The sequence below is a fragment of the Corvus hawaiiensis genome, chromosome 9 (assembly GCF_020740725.1).
Source record: "Corvus hawaiiensis isolate bCorHaw1 chromosome 9, bCorHaw1.pri.cur, whole genome shotgun sequence".
NCBI lineage: Eukaryota > Metazoa > Chordata > Aves > Passeriformes > Corvidae > Corvus > Corvus hawaiiensis.
This window is the reverse complement of record NC_063221.1, coordinates 15,687,724-15,698,620: the sequence shown is the minus strand read 5'-3', so window position 1 is coordinate 15,698,620 and position 10,897 is coordinate 15,687,724.

The following is a 10,897-nucleotide window of genomic DNA, read 5'->3' as shown; positions in this document are numbered from 1 at the left end:
GGATAAACTCATCTTTCATGACCTCAGAGAACATGTGATTTAGGGCTAGATTCAACATCCTCCAAAGTCCTTGGAAATGTTTCCATTTACTTAAGTAATGTTGGATCAGGACACTGTTTGTTAATGCTCTCAGTCATTTTTGCTGCAATACACAGTGGCTTGGGAAGTTTGAGACATTTACAGTTGGTATGATTTTCTCAGCTCCATAAATTATACATTTCATCAATTTTGGAATAAAATGGTCCTGATTAGTAGCAGGCAAAAATATGGCCTGCCATTTTCTTGCTGTACAATTAAGTTTAAATTATCCTCAAATAAATCCTGTAGTTTGTGGGGGTTTTACCTCATCTGAGCAGGGCACAAATACCATTTGTTGTTTTTATGCTGATACTGAACATCTGATTAGGAAACTGCCAATCTTTTGGGGTCATTGTTGCCTTTTATTCTGTGGTCGGTAATATGCTCACACCTGGGGGAAGAGGTTGTACAATAAATATCTGAGTGTAGTTAAAAACACGTTCTCTTTTGCATCACTCTGACAACACAAAGCAAATTTAAGCCCATCAGTGCACTACAAAGCAGCTGGAGCATACTGGGCAATCTGGCTCATTATGGGTAAATCTCTTATCTTTGCCCTATTTTTCCACATTTCTTACTACTAAGGCTGTTTGTATGGAAAGAGGATTTGTACAAGAATTATTCCCCACCTGAAATCATAATCCTCTTTGTGACATTGTAATAACTTCTTCAGCCACCACATGTAATATCATAAACACGTGCTGATGACTTCAGTTGGAAATGAGAGAAAAAGAGCTCTGAAGAGACTAAGTCTGTTTTCTTGGAAACGTGGACCATAATCTTGCAAATATTCTTGCACATGAATTATTATAAGCATATGTGTAGTCCAGTTAAACTCCCTGAGTTTAAATTATCCCATGTGTAATTCCACCATAATCTATAGAATCAATGTGGCTCAATCAAACTTTCAGAAACACATTTGATTTCTGTGTTCTCCTCAATGGCTGAAGATGTGCAGGAGAGAGACTGTTGACTCCTACTGGTGGAGTCGAGCCCAGCCATCTCAGGGGTGCAGCATTGTCTCCTTCTTACCCATCTGATCCTGATAAAGGGCCTTGGTTTAAGCAGCTGGCTCAGCTGAGGAGGAGTGGGATGATTTCCCTAAAGGATAAAGGAGTTAGTTTGGGAGAGCTAAACTCCGTACAGGAAGATAATTTGCTAGGATGAGCTGTAAAGGGTGATCTATAGGGGAAGGAGGAATGCTTTGCCGAGTGGTGTGGCTGTTCTGAGGAAGAGGAATAGGGTTCTGAACGGGGGAGAATGGTGGTACCAGCCGTGGGGCTGGGTAGGAGCAGATGAAGAAATACACCACTGTGTGTGTTTGTGGTCATGGGTGTGATTTTTGCCTGGAGCAGAGGAGTAGGTTCCTGGGTGGGAAGTGGGAGCTACAGAGCTTGGAAGTACTGGAGTGCAGGGAGAAATCAAAGCAGGAGTTGTGCTGCCTTGGTACAGGCAGGAGGTGACTCAGGGGAGGAGGGGTCCCACACTGCTCTGCTGTCGATGGAGCTCGCTGGCCTGCAGGTAACCGGGGGGAGCTGGCTAAAGACAGCGCTGGCCAAGAGCCCGCTGCTTCAGGAAGGGGAAGGATACTCTAGGATTTCTGAGTTACAACTGTGTTGTCTCCTAAGGATTAAGAAAAAGGAATACTCCTGAGTGAGTGAGTGAGTGTACTGACTTGGTGAGGCCAAAGGAAGGCTGTACTGCTCACGCCCCCTTTGATGTGCCTCAGCTAAGAGGCAAGGAGCTAACTAAGCCCTTTTGCAATTCTCTTGAATTTGGGGGAGTTTTTCTCAGGCTGCCATGTCAGCGTGTTAACTGCTCCCAGTTGTGAAATGGCCCGTCCCAGGGTGGTGGTGACACCAACGCTCAGTAATGTTTTAGCCTAATTAACTTATGTGACTAAAGTTATTAAAATTGCTGTAGGATAAATACAACTTGTGACTCCAGTAAGACTTGAATCTTACTGATGGTTAGCATTAGCAACAGCACTGAAACTGCAAAATAAGAACTCTACAGAAGAGCTTTAGTACTACCCGAAGCTGTTCCTAATCTTTCATTTATTAGGATTCCTTTTCAAAATAATGCATGTCCTAGGTAAGCTGGTATAATGTTTATTCATATGTTACCTCAAATATCTACTTTACAACAATGCTGTGCTCACACTGCTAATTACTTTGGAACATTCTGGGGGTTTGCAGCATTGCCCTTGGTACTTTGATTAAACATGCCATGCTGTATGTGTGCTGTATTGCCTCTCAACTACTTTACCAGACCATTATCATCCCATGAGAGATCCTCTTGCCTTGTAGAACAATTACAGGCACTAAGAGGTGTTCATAGCCCACTCTCCTTTCCTCTGTACCAGACTGCAGAAGACAGCATTTTCTCGACAGTCATTAATTCTACCTAAAAGTAGCTTGCAAGTGTCTTAAAATCAACATCTGGAAAAACTAAGTACAGAGACTTCTTTCAAATACCACAAACTGAATCATGGGGCCAAATTCAGCCTTGATGGAATTATTATCTGATATCTGTGTTCTGTGTTTTCCCTATGTTGCTTGAGTAAATTCCCTTATATGGAGATGTTTTCTGAGATGCACATGAAGCCAAAATGCTCAGAGAATTGCATAGGACCAAACCTAAAATACTGAAGTAGAAAAAAAAAAAAAGGAAATTCAAACACAGACTTTTCTTCAAAGTGTGTTGTGGTGGAAGTCCCTCATTTGAGAAGAGATTTTAAGCATCAGTTCTGACAGTTGCAATACTGGGAGCCCAGGTCTTAACGTTGGGAAAGATTCCATTTTGTGACTATTTTTTAAGGACATATATGTTACTCATGTTTATGATAAAATAACTTGCTGAAGAGAAAGACGTATCTACATGTTTGTATTTTTAGAGATTAAGCTGTACTTAAACCAAAACAATATATTCAGTTTGTTAAAATATCTAAATGTTTGCTTCTTAGTCTATTACTTTTTCACTCATTCTAGCACTGATGTCATCTTCTGTCCCCCATACTTTTATGAGAATAGGGGGTTTTGTTACCTTGTGGTGCTAGCTGTTCATAAATAAGCTTAAGGAGACTTTTCTTTTATTTTTATTTGAGGTTCGTGACCGTCTCTTAAGCTGTGATAGCTGCATTCTTATCAGTGGGGGTATAGCTAGAAGAACAGTTGAATGCTGAAGTACATTCCGTGCTAATATAGAAAAAAAAAATCTAAAAATAATTTACCAGCAACCTGATTACTGTTGGGGGTCCTGTGTTGTCATGTGCCTCTCCCTGCCTCCTCCCTGACTGGGTGAAAGGCTTGCTGCTGGTGTTGGTTTTTAACTTGCTAAAACAAGCAGAAGGCAACAAAGGACTTCAGATTGCTTGCTGTGCAATCAAAATGCCTGACATATTTTACAATTCTGCTCCTCAAGCACGGGAACAGCAGTCTGCTGGCTTGCAGCAGGTGGATCAGAGGGCCCTTTCTCCCTCTTACTTGATGGCTCCACTTCTCCATCAGTAGGACCTAAACACTTGCAGCCAGACTGTCTCACCAGCACAGAGGTGCCGAAGTGTTTGACTCGGTGTTAACAGCCCTCAGTTTCATTTCACAGCGATGTTTGCCTACAACAGCAGTATAGCAATACACACAAAGGAAATGCCTGCAGGGACAGCATGTGCTACCAGAACTGCTCCTTGCAAGGAAGACAAGACTTGGTGTGTCTTTCTTCGCTGTTCTGTTTCACGTGTGTGAAGAAAAAACAACTCAGTTCTTGTACCTCTACTTAAGGCAGACTTTGGTAGGAAAATAACTTGGCACTGTCTCTTTGTGCTACTTGTAAACACTAGACCTGTTAAAAGGGTGGCCTTTTCCTTCTTAATTATTTTGCTTCTGATGGCTCTTCTTAAAACTTCCTACCAGTCACACTGTAGCTCCTGAAGTTCACCAGGCCACCTCCTTCGCAGCCCTGGATGAGCCAAGGCTGAGCCCAACCAGCCAGCACACACCAGAATTTGTCCTCCCTGTGGCAGAGGAATGAGCCACAAAGGATGAGCACACACACACCTACTGCCAAAACTGTTTTTGAACTGTAATTCTCTAATGACAGAGAGGAAGGCCAAGTGGTCTTCACATGAGCTGCTGCTGTTTGCAGCTTCACGGGAATTGCTGCTCTGGGAGCCGAAGGAACACCCCAGGCACAGGCACCTTTGCCCTGAGGAGAAGGGGGTGCTGCCTGACTGCCTCAAAATTATAAAGATGGAATATTAAGGAGGTGTTCCACTCTTAAACTCTGAATGCATGCAAAAGTTAATGATTATAACACATTAATTCTGATGTAGAATGACTTTAAAGCCTGAAAGATTCCTTATTTTTTAATGAAGCTTTGTAAGTCAGTTTTGCCCTCTCTTTTGGAGGGGATAGCTCTGTGAGGGAATCAGGGGAAGGGAGAAAACTGTAACTTTGTGGTATTTTGTGCTTCTGTAATTCTTGGCTTCTGGCTACCACTTTAACTTTCCATCTATACACATGAAATGTAAGTTTTCATGTATAGATATTGAAGAAGCAATTTCTGTCTCTCCAGGATGCAGAAGAAGTTATTACATTTACTATTTGGCTGATGCCTGCTCAGCATGATCTGAGATTGATTTCAACACTTTATCTCCCTTTCTGAACCTCTAAAATTGATTTTTATGCCACTTGAGCATGTTCTCCTTGCTTTTATTTCAGTGCAGCTCTTAACAGGTCTGAACAAATTCACATCTTTCAAGGACTGGTGTGATAACACCAATTTTTTTCTTCATTCTCCATTGTGTTCCCCAATAATAACATCACAAGATAATTGATTTAAAGTAGTATGTGGTAACTTTTTTCCATGCAAATTCATGCTGCATTATTCAAATTTATTTATTTGGATGCCAAACACAAAATAATTACAACAATTGACCTGTAACCAGATCAGTTATTTGATGGTTAAAGTCTTTGTGCTCACTTATTGGAACAAGACTATTCTTGAGCAGTGCTGATATTTTAAAAGGTTGGTTAATTATCCAGTAATAATAAACTTAATCCAGTCTTAATAATCAAAATCTTTACATAGAAAAAAAGGAATAAAACCCTTCTCCTTGCTGTCTAATTCCGTGACTTCTTCCAATTTTAATTATCTAGGCAGTACTTTCTAAATGAGACTAATTCCTTGTCATAAATATTTTCCACCTCTGACATGGTATCCTTACAAGCTTGAGAAAATGTGCTGGTTTTTGCCTCTCTGTTAATTTTCGTTCATTATCCTTCTGTGAAATTTCATGAAAAAGCTATACTTAGAAATTAAGATAACTTCAAGAGCAAAACAATATTTGCAAAAAAAATAGCAAGTGATCATCAGAGTGCTTTATAGGGTTTTTTGGGACTGGAATGGTGCAAAGACTGCTGAGTGTTGCACATGAATGACTGGCTGAGATACAGTGGCATTTAGCCAGACGCTGGCTACCATGGCATGGAAACTCAGTTATTACAATAGTTTGGATCCCAAATCTGTTTGAATAAGAGAGGTTTCAAATAATCCATGTCACTGTTAATGTACTTCAGTACATGTCAGAGGATGTGATTCAGACTTGGGGGAGAGAAGGGAATTAGGAATAGCTGATGCTCAGATAACTGAGACTGTACCAGAATACAGAATGCTGAGGTTTTTAGCCACTTTATCCCAGGTCATTAATCTTGTCCATTTTATGCTCACATTGCATCCCACAAAACTTCAGAATTTCCAGATGATGTTAAGTGTGGGGGTTTTTTGATGGTTTCAATTTTTTTTTTTTTGCTTGTTTATTTTGGCTTTGTGTTTTTTTGGTGCTGTGGAGAAGTATTTTTTCCCCTTCTTTTTCTTTTTTTTCCCTCCCAAACTGAAACAAAGATTTAATATTTAAAATAATTGTTTGCTTAAGTTTTAATGCAAGCAACACCTATTTTTTGAAACTCAGTGATATCAATCTGATGTACTTAGTGTGTGCTAGGTGTGCTTGCCCAGTAATAAATGCAGTGTGGGGATGGTTCAGTTCTGTATCTGCAGTTCCTGCATGTGTTGACCCAGCTCCAAAAGGGGTTGTGGGATGGAGTAGAAGGTACTGGTAATGTTTACTTGTAAACACAGAGGAAAATTCTGGTCATGGAGGTTAAAACTGTAAGTAAACAGGTACAAAATAAAGTTGTATCTGCAGTCTGTAACAAACTTTCTTCAGAGGAAAAGCTTGGCAAACGAGCATATAGAAATGTTCATTACATCATGGCACAGTGCTGAACTGTGTAAATTCAGTCTAACCAGTATAAAATCGTAACTGCTTTGTGATATATTCTGATTCTTCAATAAACCTGAAGGAACTTGAGGGGGGGCGCTGTGTTAGGGCAGCAAGGCAGCAGTAACAATTTCTTTCAGAATTACCTGTTCAATCTTTCCAAAGTAACACTTTACATGGAAGCAGCTCTGTCTGTATTTCTTCAGCCTTCCTATTCTACCCCTAGTGTTATTCAAATAAAAAGTTAGATGAAGATTTTAATGAATTCTCTCTAGTCTGGAGTTTAATGAAAAATATGTTTAGAATTGGGATGTGCTCTGAGATTTTCTTGTCAGTGGTCATCTTCTATCTGGAAGTGACAGAAGAGTGGAGATCCTTCCACCAGTAACTTTTGAAGGTATTTATTTTTCCTCTAACTCCACTGAAAAATGTGACTTAGTGTACCCTGATATGAAGTTACTTTTTAAAGGAATTATTACAAGTATTAGTGCAGAGCTGCTAAGATGTCACTTAAGTGCTTCTTTACAAATACAGCTACATTACTTTTAATATTCTGCTTTTCAGTGTGAGTATAAAAAGCACATTTAACTGTAATTCCCAGCTGTCATGCTTGCTTTTTTACAAATGGGTGCCTGCAAAAACAGGCCCTGTTTACTGCTGCTGAATAATAATTTCTGGATTTCATCTTGGCAGTGAATGCTGGGGAGATATCCTTTAAGCCACTGAATTGGAGGTTAGGACATTCATTTCAGTGTCAGCTGACATCCCAAGCTGGATCACAAATGAAAAGCAGCAGAGTTCAATTGCAGTGTTTAACAATAAAGCAGGAAACTCTAATTGCCAAGCTACTGGCAGCTGAAAGTAGAATTTACAGTAATGCTAACTGAGCAGATCTGACTGTTGATATAGCATTACAAATATCCACTCTTTCTTAAACCAAGTAGAGGGTTTTTTTGATTTTAAGAACCTACTGTGCACTGATGCATAGAAGAGGTAGGATTATGCACAGCAACTTCACTGTAGGGTCTAAAATACTTCTTAAAGCTCATCTCAATATTGAAAAAATACTATAACTTTGTTATGGACTCCTTTAAAAATTATTTGCTACATAGTGCAAGGACAATTTAATCCATCTAAGAATACTGTCTTCCTCTGAAGTTCATACAAAATCTCTTTGAGCACTTGTCTCACCCCCAACACACTTCCTCGGGGAAAAAAAAGGCACTCCAAACTGCAAATGAAACATTCTGGGTGGAATAGTGGACTAGTGTCTGTGCTACTGTTCATTAATTCATCAATTTACAATATACTTGTTTAATATGCATAATAACTGATAAAGTGTTTTAAGTTTTTTGAAACATTAAACATTCCTCAGAGAGACCCTCATTTCCCCCATTTTTGTCTCTTAAATATTGGTACTTCTACTCTGTCTCTTGTTAGAGAATAACAAACACATCAAACATCTTGTTCAGCTTTGTTCCTCAAGTACATGCAAAGGTAACACAAGTTATGTGTAAAACTCACATTATCAATCAACAAATACATCTTTTTATAGATGCATGCATGGTTAAAGCCTATCCCTGGCACAGCTAAATGTGAGATTGCTTATTTCTGTTGCATGCATATTTCTGTCTGACTAGTTAATGAATTGGATTACAAAACATGTTAAACATTTTTGGGTGAGGAAGTAAAATAGATATAAGAAATTCTAAATAGGAAATGTTACGCTCTGAAGAATAGTGACCTGAGTGTAAAGCAGTATGTCAACAAAGGTCCATCTTCATGTATCATATGCCACTTTCATTTCCTTCTCCATTGCCATTGCAGCATGAAACAGCAATGCAGAGGAAAAATGTTGTCCAAAGCTGTTACTGTGAGAGCTACTGGTTTTCTTGAATTCTTGTGCAAAATTCTGGTTGTTACCAAGCTGCTTATGCAAGATGACCTCTGCCTCTGAGTACTTCCTATTGATTTCAACAATACTGGTCATGAGACTACCATTACACTATCAGGAAGTATGGTCATTGGAAAAAGTCAAATTCAAGTTTCAGAAAGGTCTAGAGCTCAGTTTGTGCTGCGAGCAACCTGAGGGTCTGTTAGAAGCCTTCATTTCCATTAAGAAGATGTAAGAGGAACAGTAGCTAGAAAGAAATGGTGTCAGTGAGTCTTTTGTGCTGTTTGCCAAGGACTGAAGTGTGGGGCAAAAATGTCTTCAGCTGGATGGTGCCACTTGGCACTAAACAAAGTAAAGATTTTTGTGCAAGTGCCACTAACTCCCTCTGAGCTATTCTTCCCTGTAGGCATCCTACTTTCTCTCCTGTCCCAGGGAAACTGGCTGCTGCTTGGATGCAGTCTGTGATTGCACATTGGCTAAGGCACACTGATAAGCTCATCTGGAGGTGAAAATGAGGTAGGAAAAGGTGTTCACTTTGGGTCTGGATATGCTCTAGAGTCCCTTGCACAGATTTAAGAGGATCTCTTTGCTTTACAAACATGACTTGCATTTGTATGTTTAAAATTATCTATGTGCTATTTGTATACAGCCTTTTATTTCAAGGTATTAACTGTCCTTTGTTATGACAGGATGTTTTTGCATGGAAAAACAGGTATCTAAAGAATTATGTGAGTACAACTTCAGAAGTTGTTCCTGAGACTTTGACTACTGTTCCCAGAAATCCTTAATGTCTTGCAAAATGAAACAGAACAGCATAACTTTATTGGAATGGCCATGGCTGAGTTGTAGAAACTTGAATCATTGTCTGAAAGTAGATCAGTCTGTTAAGCTTTCAGATCAGTCTGTTTAGCTTTCTTCTGGTACAACATAGAAATACTCTCTTAAGCTGTTTTTATCAAGAGTCAACCTTTTTCTTACATAGTTATTTTATTTCTAACTGGTGCTCCTCTTTTACCTTCTCTTCCTCCTTTTTAGAAATAAAATTAACCTGTCTTTAATGTACATTACATACTCTCCACTAGGAGACAACCAGGTCCAAAGAGAAGCAACTCTGAATATTTAATATTTGTCAGCTAATGCATATCTAGATAAAACAATCTGATAACTAAAACTCATTTAGAATTTGGCTTTCATGCTAGGACTCAGGGAAAGAATTTCTGGATGCCTTCTGTTCTCTTTGAAAATCTTTGCCAATTTTGATGATGATATTTCCATAAAATCATATTTGCTTTCTTTAAGAATATAGTTCTTCATTTTGCTTTAAATATAAGGTATTATGGTTTCCTCTTTTGGAAATGGAGAAAAAGAGGTAATGTATTTCATATCAAACATTCCTTGTATGCAATGCAAACGTGTTTGACATAATATTAATATTTAAGAGAAAAAATGAGACATAGCAAACCCCAAGAATCTAAACTTAAGGAATCCAGTCAGCGACCTTTAAGTTGATTGCTAGACCCTGGGAGGGCTGTTTTCTGTTCTGTGCTGGGGGAGGAAGAATGCAGTTTTCCCCTAGAACAATAGACTGTTTGGTTGTACCCACCTTCTAAAAACAAAAGATAAGAAAGAGCTTCTCAATAACAAAATGCTAGTTTACTTCAGCTCCACTGTGCTTTTGGAGAGAACTAGCAGTTATTTGAGATAATCTCTTCAAGGAAAGGTCGCTCTGGTTGATAACAAAACTTCCTTTAAGAGAATTTGAGCCAGATTTTTCTGAACTGTCTCCTAAGGCTGTCATGCAGTATTTTGTTGAGGGCTTTGGTCAGAGTTAGGCTGTGATCTTCCCATTTCTGAGCTCTCCAGAGCAGTTCTACCTGCTTCAACTTTACAGACTTCTGGGTCACTTCTAATCCAAGTTTTCACTTGCTAGAACTAATTATAAACAGCTGAAAAGTAAATGCCCTTAACTCAAGTAGGCACTTGAGCCAGTAAGGAAAATAGCAGTACCAGGGAATAGGTAGTGTCCCACACTCTCATAGCCAACAATCTGAATTTGAAACCACTTTATATGTGCTATTTTAACCTGTGTTTCCCACGTTGACCAGAGCAAAGAATGTGCTGTTGGGGGAACACAGGCTGAGATACTCTTAGCTTTGCTCTCCCAGAAGGCTGGCAGTGAAGAGAAGTGGGAAAAGTCTTCCCAAATCCTTGAAAATGAGACTCTTCTACATCAGTTGGCCTGGAGCAATTCAGATTTTCAGGACAGCCTCTTGTAAAGAAATCCACTGTTACCTTCAGAGTGTTTACATGGGAGGTGACAAGTCTGAACAGGCAAGTTCTTTCTTTTAGCAGTAGTCATTGCCATGCAGGTGACAGGTGAAAGAAAATTCCTGGAACTCCACAGCGTTCAAAGGCAGACTCACAAAGTTTATGAACCCGCAGTTGGAAAGCACACCAAAACCCCAAATCCTGCCCTGGGCAGGGCTCTGAGGGAGTAACAGAGCAGCCAGAGATGCTTTCGCTGCGGTAGGAATCCCGAGCAGGGTGCGGGCGGGTGCCCCTGCCCTGCTCCGAGCAGGGGCAGCGCGGGCGGTGCTGGCGCCGAGGCGCGGCCGGGCCGGGCTGCTGAGCGCGGGAGGAGCGGG